Genomic DNA, 10,308 nt, shown 5'->3' with positions numbered 1-10,308 from the left:
TTCTCAAGGTTCATCCATGTTGTGGTGTGTGTCAGAATTTCCTCCCTTTTTAAGGCTGAATAATACACTGTTGTATGGTTGGACCCTACATTGTTTATCTTATCTGTTAATGGACATTTGCGAGTTTCCACCTTTTGGCTCTTATGAACAGTGCTGCTATGAAGGTGAGTGTATCAATTTCTCTTTAAATCTTTGCTTGCAACTCTTTTGAATATCATTTGGTGATTCTATGTTTTTTTTTAATTTTTTTTTTTTTTGGTCTTTTTGCTATTTCTTGGTCTTGGGCCGCTCCCACGGCATATGGAGGTTCCCAGGCTAGGGGTCGAATCGGAGCTGTAGCCACCGGCCTACCCAGAACCACAGCAACGCGGGATCCGAGCCGCGTCTGCAACCTACACCACAGCTCACGGCAACACCGGATCGTTAACCCACTGAGCAAGGGCAGGGATCAAACCCGCAACCTCATGGTTCCTAGTCGGATTCGTTAACCACTGCGCCACGACGGGAACTCCGTTTATTTATTTTTTATTTTTTGGGCCACATGTGGACATGCCCTTGGGTGGGGAATTGAAGCTGCATCACAGCAGTGACCCAAGCCACTGCAGTGATGATGCTGTATCCTTAACCTGATATGCCATAAAATAACTCTTATGTTTAATTTTTTTAGAAACCATCATACTGTTTTCCACAGTGGCTACACCATTTTATGAGAAAGGTCACTTTAGGAGTTCCCGTCGTGGCGCAGTGGTTAACGAATCCGACTAGGAACCATGAGGTTGCGGGTTCGGTCCCTGCCCTTGCTCAGTGGGTTAATGATCCGGTGTTGCCGTGAGCTGTGGTGTAGGTTGCAGACGCGGCTCGGATCCTGAGTTGCTGTGGCTCTGGTGTATGCCGGTGGCTACAGCTCCGATTCAACCCCTAGCCTTGGAATCTCCATATGCTGCGGGAGCGGCCCAAGAAATAGCAAAAAGACAAAAAAAAAAAAAAAAAAAAGAAAGGTCACTTTAACACCAATTTAAGGAAAAAGGGAGGTAGTACATGGCACAGAATAAAGAATAATCACTTAAATAGGAAAAAGTCGACTTTATGAAAAACCCACCACATTGCCTTTTTTTTTTTTTTTTTTTTTTTTTTTTGGTCACTTCTCTGAGCACTTGTGTGCATTTCATGGTGGGGTGCATCTTCATATGGAAAGAAATGGAGAGAGAAAGTTTCAGTCAGCCTCTTCTAGGTCCAGCCAAGGTGCTCTTGTTGCCCTGGGTAAGTCCTGCCCATTTCCTGTCCAGCCACCCTGCAGTCATTCTTTTAACAGTCAACTTGGGAGTTCCCATTGTGGCGCAGCAGCGTAAACAAATCTGACTAGGAACCATGAGGTTTCGTGTTTGATCTCTGGTCTCACTCAGTGGGTTAAGGATCTGGTGTTGCTGTGAACTGTGGTGTAGGTTGCAGATGCAGCTCAGATCCTGCATTGCTGTGGCTGTGGCATAGGCCGGCAGCTGTAGCTCTGGTTTGACCCCTAGCCTGGGAACCTCCACATGCCCCTGGTTCTGCGGGAAAGAGAAAAAAAAAAAACCCTACCAGTTAATTTGCTCCTCCTTTATGTGTTAGACACTGCACTGGACACTGAGAGATACAATGTTTAAAAAATAGATAATCTAAACATATATAATTGCAAAATGTAACAATGCTCTAAAAATGCAAAGATGTTACTATGGCTTTCTAGTGATGAAAACTGATCCCAGATTCACCTGCTCTTGCATTTCTACAATCTCAGTGCTTTTAAAAGTTTTGCCTTTCATTGCTGGTACTCACTCCCCCAAAATGCAGAATGCTCCTCTAACTTCAAATAATGCCATGACCTTTCCCAGATCTGGGCGTTTCCAACTTCCTTCTGTTCTGCAAAGTGATTTCTCTACTATTTTTTCTTAGGCCATATATATGTGTGTATATATATATGTGGTCTTCTTTATTGAGCTATAACATATAATACAAAACACATATACAATAAACACATTTTTTTTTTCTTTTAAGTGCTGCACCTGCAGCATATGGAAGTTTCCAGGCCAGAGGTCAAATCGGAGCTACAGCTGCCAGCCACATCCACAGCCACAGTAATGCAAGATCTGAGCCACTTCTGTGACCTACACCACAGCTCACAGCAATGCCAGATCCTTAACCCACTGAGCGAGGCTAGGGATTGAACCCACATCCTCATGAATACTGGTCAGGTTTGTTTTTGCTGAGCCACAGCAGTAAGTCCGGAGATACAGGACATTGCCATCACTCTGAACTCCAGAAAGTTTTCTCAGTGTCCTGTTCAGTGAATCCCCCTTGCTCCACAAAGCAGCAGTGTGCTGGTAAATGTTTAACAATGGGCTTGTGAAATGAGAGATTTATTTATTTATTTACAGGGAGAGGCTGCTTTGTAATCTGTAGTGTTTGTCCTTTTCTATGGTGTATGTATTCCCACCGAGACTGATTTCCAGCTGCCATGAAATTGGAAAGGATGGTAAAAATAGCCATCTATGAGCCAGGACAAGCTGGCTACAGCCCACCGCTACCTAGATTTTGATTTCTATCCTCAGAGATTAGTTTTGCGTGTTTAGAGAGCTTTGTGGAAATGGAATTGTACTGTATGTACTCTTGTGTCCAACTTCTTTTACTTACCATGATACTTTCACTTTCCCAGTTCATCCATGTGATAACATGTAACAGTAATTTATATTTTTCCTTGCTGTATGGTATTCCATCACATGTATTTGGGGGACTGCCCTTCTTGTAGAACAATAAATTAGTTGCATTTTCGTTTGTTTGGCCAGGGGTGGAACCAAAGCCACAGCAGTAACCAGACCCACAGCAGTGACAATGCCAGGCCCTTAATCTGCTGGGCCACCAGGGAATTTCCCCTTGCTGCATTCTGATTCGCATCCCTGCCCTCTCACTGTGACTTCCCATCTAGTTATGAATATTTTTATTTTATTTTATTTTATTTTATTTATTTTTATCCCCCAAATATTTTTTCATTATTCAATGAATTTATTACATTTGTAGTTGTACAATGATCATCACAATCCAATTTTATAGGATTTCCATCCCACAACCCCAGCACCTCCCCCAACCCCCCAAACTGTCTCCTCCAGAGACCATAAGTTTTTCAAAGTCTGTGAGTCAGTATCTCTTCTGCAAAGAAGTTCAGTCTGTCCTTTTTTCAGATTCCACATGTCAGTGAAAGCATTTGATGTTGGTGTCTCATTGTATGGCTGACTTCACTTAGCATGATAATTTCTAGGTCCATCCATGTTGCTAAAAATGCTGGTATTTCGTTCATTTTAATGGCTGAGTAATATTCCATTGTGTATGTGTACCACATATTCTTGATCCACTCCTCTGTTGATGGGCATTTAGGTTGTTTCCATGTCTTGGCTATTGCAAATAGTGCTGCAAAGAACATTGGAGTACATGTGTCTTTTCGAGTCATGGTTTTCTCTAGGTGGATGCCCAGGAGTGGGATTGCTGGATCAAATGGGAGTTCTATTTTTAGTTTTCTGAGGAATCTCCATACTGTTTTCCACAGTGGTTGCATCAATTTACAATCCCCCCAATAGTGTACTAGGGTTCCTTTTTCTCCACACCCTCTCCAGTACTTATTGTTGGTAGCCTTTTTGATGATGGCCATTCTGGCTGGTGTAAGGTGGTACCTCATAGTGGTTTTGGTTTGCATTTCTCTCATAATGAGTGATGTTGAACATCTTTTCATGTGTTTTTTGGCCATCTGGATGTCTTCTTTGGAGAATTGTCTGTTTAGATCTTTGGCCCATTTTTTGATGGGGTCATTGGGTTTTTTGGGTATTGAGCTGCAGAAGGTGTAGTTATGAATATTTTGAAGACAAGGGAGGTACTGGATTTGTTTCTTTCTCTCCCAGTCTGGCTCCTTGGATAGTGGAAGCCTCATAACACCTGCTACTTGAAGGAATGAAATGGGTGTTCCTGTCCTTGGCAAACAAGTTTCCTGCTAATCACCTGATTCCCAGCACTTGTTAGAGGATATGAGCTTTTATTGTTGCAATTACAGCACAGACTCTGGCCCTCCAGCCCCTTATCTATCCTGACTAGTGAGTACATTTTGCTCAGCAGTCTCTCCCTATTACCTACCTCTGTTTATCATTGGTTCCAATCACATCTTTCTTAGTACATCTGTCCCCTGGGCCCAGAGACTTGGGTGTCTCTTAACTCTCCCCCACTCCCTGGAAATAAATTTTTAATAACTTTGTTGATAGATTCAATCCAAAGCGACATTTATCTTGTTCAGGCACAATTTATTATTAATATCACACGTGTACACCCTGCCTATCTCTAAATGCACCCTGAACTTTATCTCTCTCACCTGGGCAATGGGTTAACTGAAAGAACGGCCAATCTGACCCCTTCAGATCTGCAGTTTAGCTCTACTTAGACTCTCTACACCCCAGCAATTTGATCCCTGGGCATGCACCCTAGGAAATTCTTGACCTTGTAAAATCAGGAGACACATACACTAATGTTCTCTGTGGCAAAAATCTGGAAACTACACAAATATCCATTGATGGAAAAAAAATAGAAAAACATGAAGTTCCCTGTTGGCTCAGTGGGTTAAGTTTCCAGCATTGTTGTTATAGTGGTGGGGGTCGCTGGTGGGGCCATGGGTTCAGTCCCTGACCCAGGAATTTCCACAAGCCATGGATGTGGCAGAGACAGGGAAAAAATATGTTCCAGTATAGTCCTGAAAGAAATATTTGGCAGCAGTAAACTCACAGATGACAAAAAGTTACAGAAGACTCTCCTCTTTCTCTCTTTTTTTTGGATGCACCCATGGCATATGGAAGTTCTTGGGCCAGAGGTGGAACCCTCACCACTGCAGAGACAACAGCCAATCCCTTAACCCACTGTGCTATAGCAGGAACTCCTATGACATAATTTTTATAAAATGAAAATGGGAGTTTCAGTCGTGGCTCAGCAGTAATGAACTCAACTAGAATCCATGAGGACTCAGGTTTGATCCCTGGCCTCGCTCAGTGGGTTAAGGATCCTGTCTTGTCACTGCCAAGGCTTGGGTCGCTGCTGTGGTTCAGGTTCAGTCTCTGACCTGGGAACTTCCACATGCCACAAGCTTAGACAAAAAGGTAAAATTAAGGAAAAACAAAACAAAACAAAACACCACAATGAGACACTACCACATGCTTGTTTGAGTGACTAGAATAAAAATAAAAGGCTGATAATAACCAACCTCTGACAAGGATGCAGAGCAATCAGAACTTTTGTATGTTGCTAGTGGGGATGGAAAAATGGTGCAGCCCCTTCAGACAATGACTTGGCAGTTTCTTAGAAAGTTAAACACATATATGACCCAGCAGTGGTGTCTCTGCAGTACCAGAATGCAGGTCCGATCCCCAGCCTAGCGCAGTGGGTTAAAGGATCCAGTGTTTCTGCAGCTAAGGTGAAGTTTCCAACTGAAGCTTGGATCTGATACCTGGCCAGGGAACGTATGTGGCAGGGTAACAAAAAACAAACAAACAATGTGAACATGAAAGTTCATAAAAGCTTTATTTATTTATTTGTTTATTTATTCTTTTTATGGCTGCACCTGCATCTGGGCTAGCAGGTGAACTGGAGTTACAGCTGCCGGCCTGTGCTGCAGCTTGTGGGCCATGTGGGTTCCTTAACCCATTGAATGAGGCAGGGATCCAATCAGCATTCTCACAGACACTATGTTGGATTATTAACTGGCTGAGCAAAAGAGGGAACTTCTAAAAGCTTTGTTTGTAATAGACCCCAAACTGGAAACAACCCAAATGTCCTTCAATGGGTGAATTGATAAACAAATTGTAAATTGAAGGAATTAAGAAAATGTGGAAGAGTTCTTGTCATGGCACAGTGGAAACAAATCCAATTAGGAACCATGAGGTTGTGGGTTTGATCCCTGACCTTGCTCAGTGGGTTAAGGATCCGGCGTTGCTGTGAGTGTGGTGTAACTTGGATCTGGCATTGCTGTGGCCCTGGCATAGGCCAGCAACAACAGCTCCAATTAGAGCCCTAGCCTGGGGACCTCCATATGCCACTGGTTCTGCCCTAAAAGGACAAAAGACCAAAAAAAAAAAAAAAAAAAAAAGGAAGAAAGGAAATGTAGATTAAGTCCACATAATGGAATGCCACTCAGTAACAACAGCAACAACAAAATGAACTGTAGATACATGCACCAACTTGGATTAATCTTAAAACCCTTACAATCGGAGTTCCCGTCATGGCGCAGTGGTTAACGAATCCGACTAGGAACCATGAGGTTGCGGGTTTGGTCCCTGCCCTTGCTCAGTGGGTTAATGATGTGGCGTTGCCCTGAGCAGCAGTGTAGGTCGCAGACGTGGCTCAGATCCTGCATTGCTGTGGCTCTGGCGTAGGCTGGTGGCTACAGCTCCGATTCGACCCCTAGCCTAGGAACCTCCATATGCTGCGGGAGAGGCCCAAGAAATAGCAAAAAAAAAGACAAAAAAAAAACCTTGCAATCACCAAAAGAAGGCAGTCTCAAAAGTGACATAGTGTTTCATTCCATATATGTATATATATATATATATATATTTTTTTTTTTTTGTTTGTGCCTGAGACATGCAGAAGTTCCTGGGCCAGGAAATGAACCCATGCCACAGCAGTGACCTGCACCACAGCAGTAGCTAGCATCACAGCAGTGACAATGCTGGGTCCTTAATCCACTGAGTCACCGGAAACTCCCTATATGACATTCTTTTAATGACAAATTGTAGTGATGGAGAACAGATTGGAGATGGCCACAGGTGAAGGTTTGGGGAAGGTTGTGACTATGAGGGGCTTTCTTTGGAGTGATGGAAATGTTCTGTATCTTGATTATGGTGATGGTCCCAGGAACCTAAACATGTGACAAATTTTCATAAAGCTACACACATATCAGAAGAATGAGTACATGTAAAAGCTGGTGGAATCAGAATAATGTCCATCTTACCAGTGTGAATTCCCTGATTTCAATATTGTTCTCTAGCTATGTAGGATATTACATATTTGGGGGAAGCTGAGTATAGAAGAGTGTAGGGGAACTGTCCATAGTGTTTTTTGCAACTTTTATGTGAGTCTACAATTATTTCAAAATTAAAAGTAAAAAAAAAAAAAGGAAAATATGGCAGTTCCTTAAAAAATTAGTCAGAGCTACCATACATTTCAGCAATTCCACTTCTGGGTATATACCAAAAGAATTGAAAGCAGGGACTCAAACAGGTACTTATACACTCCTATTGAAAGCACCAAAAGGTGGAAGCAACCCAAGTGTCCATCAATGGAAGAATGGATAAACAAAATGTGGTCTATACACAGAATGGAATATTATCCACCCCTAAAAAAGAAATTCTGACACCTGCTGCAACATGTATGGACCTGAATGTATGATGCTCAGTGAGATAAGCCAGACACTGAGGAACAAAGACTGTTTTATTCTACTCATGTGAGGTCCTTAGAGGAGTTAGATCCATAGAGACAGAATGTAGAATTGCAGGTGCCAGGGCCTGGGGGCCAGGAATGGGGAACAATTGCTTAGTGAGTATTGGGTTTCATTTTGGGGTGATGATAGTGTTTTGAAAGTAGAGCTGATGGTCACAAACATTGTGAATGTGCTAAATGCAAATGAATTTTTCACTCTGAAATAATTAATTTGAGGTTACGGGAATGACCCCAATTTTATATATATATATATATATATATATATATATATATATATATATATATATATATATATTTGTCTTTTTGCTTTTTTTTCTAGGGCTGCTCCCGCAGCATATGGAGGTTCCCAGGCTAGGGGTCCAATCGGAGCTGTAGCTGCCAGCCTACGCCACAGCCACAGCAACGCAGGATTCAAGCCCCACAGCTCATGGCAATGCCAGATCCTTAACCCACTGAACAAGGCCAGGGATTGAACCCTCAACCTTGTGGTTCCTAGTCTGATTCATTAACCACTGAGCCACAGTGGGATCTCCCCAATTTTTTTTAAAAGGTAATATGTACTTAAAATACCATATCTTAATTATATTTTACCCTTATATATGTTTTTTATTTGCTTAGACTTTCTTTTCCTTTTCCTTTTTCTTTTTTTCGGCTTGCCTGCGGCTTGTGGAAGCTCTAGGGCCAGAGATCAAACCCTGCCACAGCAGTAACCTGAGCCACTGCAGTGATGACCAGATCCTTCTGTGCCACAAGGGAGCTATTTTTGTTATTGTATCTCTTTAGTGGAAATAGTACATGAAGGGGAGCTACTTTCTGTATCTTTTCAACTTTGTGTCACTTATATCACATTGATAGATTGAAATGGGCCCTGGTAGGAGTATTTACACCATGGAAATTGGCAAATGCTACCAGTGAGGAATAGATTTATTGTGGGTTTATTTATTTGCTTTTATTTTTATGGCCACACCGGCAGCACATGGAAGTTTCTGGCCCAGGGATTGAATTCAAGCTGCAGCCTCAATCTACATAACATCTGTAGCAATACTGCAAGGTCGTTTTAATCCACTGCACCAGGTCAGGGATAGAACCCGCACCCCTGAAGGGACCTGAGCCACTGTGGTCAGATTCTTAACTCACTGCACCACAGTGGGAACTCCAGATTTATTGTGTTTTTGATTGTCAGAAAATATTTTTGGTAAAGGAGCAGCTAGTCAATATTTTCTTTGTGGACCCTACAGTCTCCACTGTAGGTAGTTAACCCTGTGGTTGTACCTAGAGAGCAGCCACAGACCAGACTAACCAAATGGGTGTGGCTACGTGCCAATAAAACTTTATTTACATAAACAGGCAGTGGGTCATAGCATGCTTTAAAAAGTGATGGGGGGAGTTCCCGTCAGGGCTCAGCAGAAATGAATCTGACTAATATCCATGAGGACACAGGTTCAGTCCCTGGTCTTACTCAGTGGGTGAAGGATCTGGCATTGCTGTGAGCTGTGGTACAGCTCTGATTCAACCCCTAGCCTGGGAACCTCCATATGCTGCGGGTGCGGCCCCCAAAAAAAAAGACAAAAAGAAAAGTGATGGGGAAAAGTTAATAATGCTGATTAAAATTCAACCCTGGTGATGAATGTAGTGACAGATGTCATAGCCAGATCGCTCTCACATCCCAGATTAAATTTCAAAATGTGTCATGTCTATCATTTTTAGGTTGTGAATAGCACGTTTGCATGTGCGCGCACACACACACACACACACACAAAGGGAAAGATGTTTTCCAGTATTCAAAAATTGGTATCTGATTCACCAAAGAAGATATTCATATTGTCAATGAGCAAGTGAAATTCCAACATGTCATTACTTTCATGTTACTTATTAACATAAACAAAAATATCACCAATGTTCATGTCAGAACCACACTTATCCCAATATTTGCAATCACAGGTTGGCTCTGGATACAAGAATTTGGCAAAAATCAACAAAAACCTATTTTGAGATTCAAGTGACTATATAGAATTTATAATATGATACTGTATATTTATTATTTGTAAATTGGGTCTACACCTCCTTTATGTTAGAAACACTTATGGAGTTCCCATCGTGGCTCAGTGGTTAATGAATCCAATTAGGAACTATGAGGTTGTGGGTTTGATCCCTGGCCTTGCTCAGTGGGTAAAGGATCCGGCATTGCTATGAGCTGTGATGTAGGTTGCAGACACGGCTCAGATCCTGCGTTGCTGCGGCTCTGGCGTAGGCTGACGGCTACAGCCTCGATTAGACCCCTAGCCTGGGAACCTCCATATGCTGCGAAAGCAGCCCTAAAAAAGACAAAAAAAAAAGAAAGAAAGAAACACTTATAATGAAGATACATTAGTACATATTAAATAATGCATGTATATTATTTATGCGTAATCTATATTAATATAGATACCTGTAATGCATTATATTATATATATCAGTAACATTTATAATGAATATATATAAAATAATGTATGCATATTATAGATTGTAATGTATTAATATATAGAGATATCTATAATGCATGTATATTATGTATGTGCAATATATATTAGATATATAGAGATATCTAAATTCCACTCCCAAAGAGCAGATTGTTTGGTTTTGGGGGATTTTTTTGGTGACATCCACAGCATGTGGACGTCCCCAGGCCAGGGATCAAACCTGCAGCACAGCAGTGACAATGCTGGATCCTGAACAGCTAGGCCACCAGGGAACTCTGAAAGCCGATAAACACTGACCAGAACATTACTACTTTCCCACATTGACAAGCTGAGATATTTCTCTGCCAGCATAGCA

This window comes from Sus scrofa, chromosome 2, assembly GCF_054392235.1.
Source record: "Sus scrofa isolate SSC_HxYL_T2T_F1_AM1 chromosome 2, Sscrofa_HxYL_maternal_Yorkshire_Landrace_v2.0, whole genome shotgun sequence".
In the NCBI taxonomy this organism is placed as follows: Eukaryota; Metazoa; Chordata; class Mammalia; order Artiodactyla; family Suidae; genus Sus; species Sus scrofa.
This window is presented reverse-complemented; position numbering follows the sequence as displayed.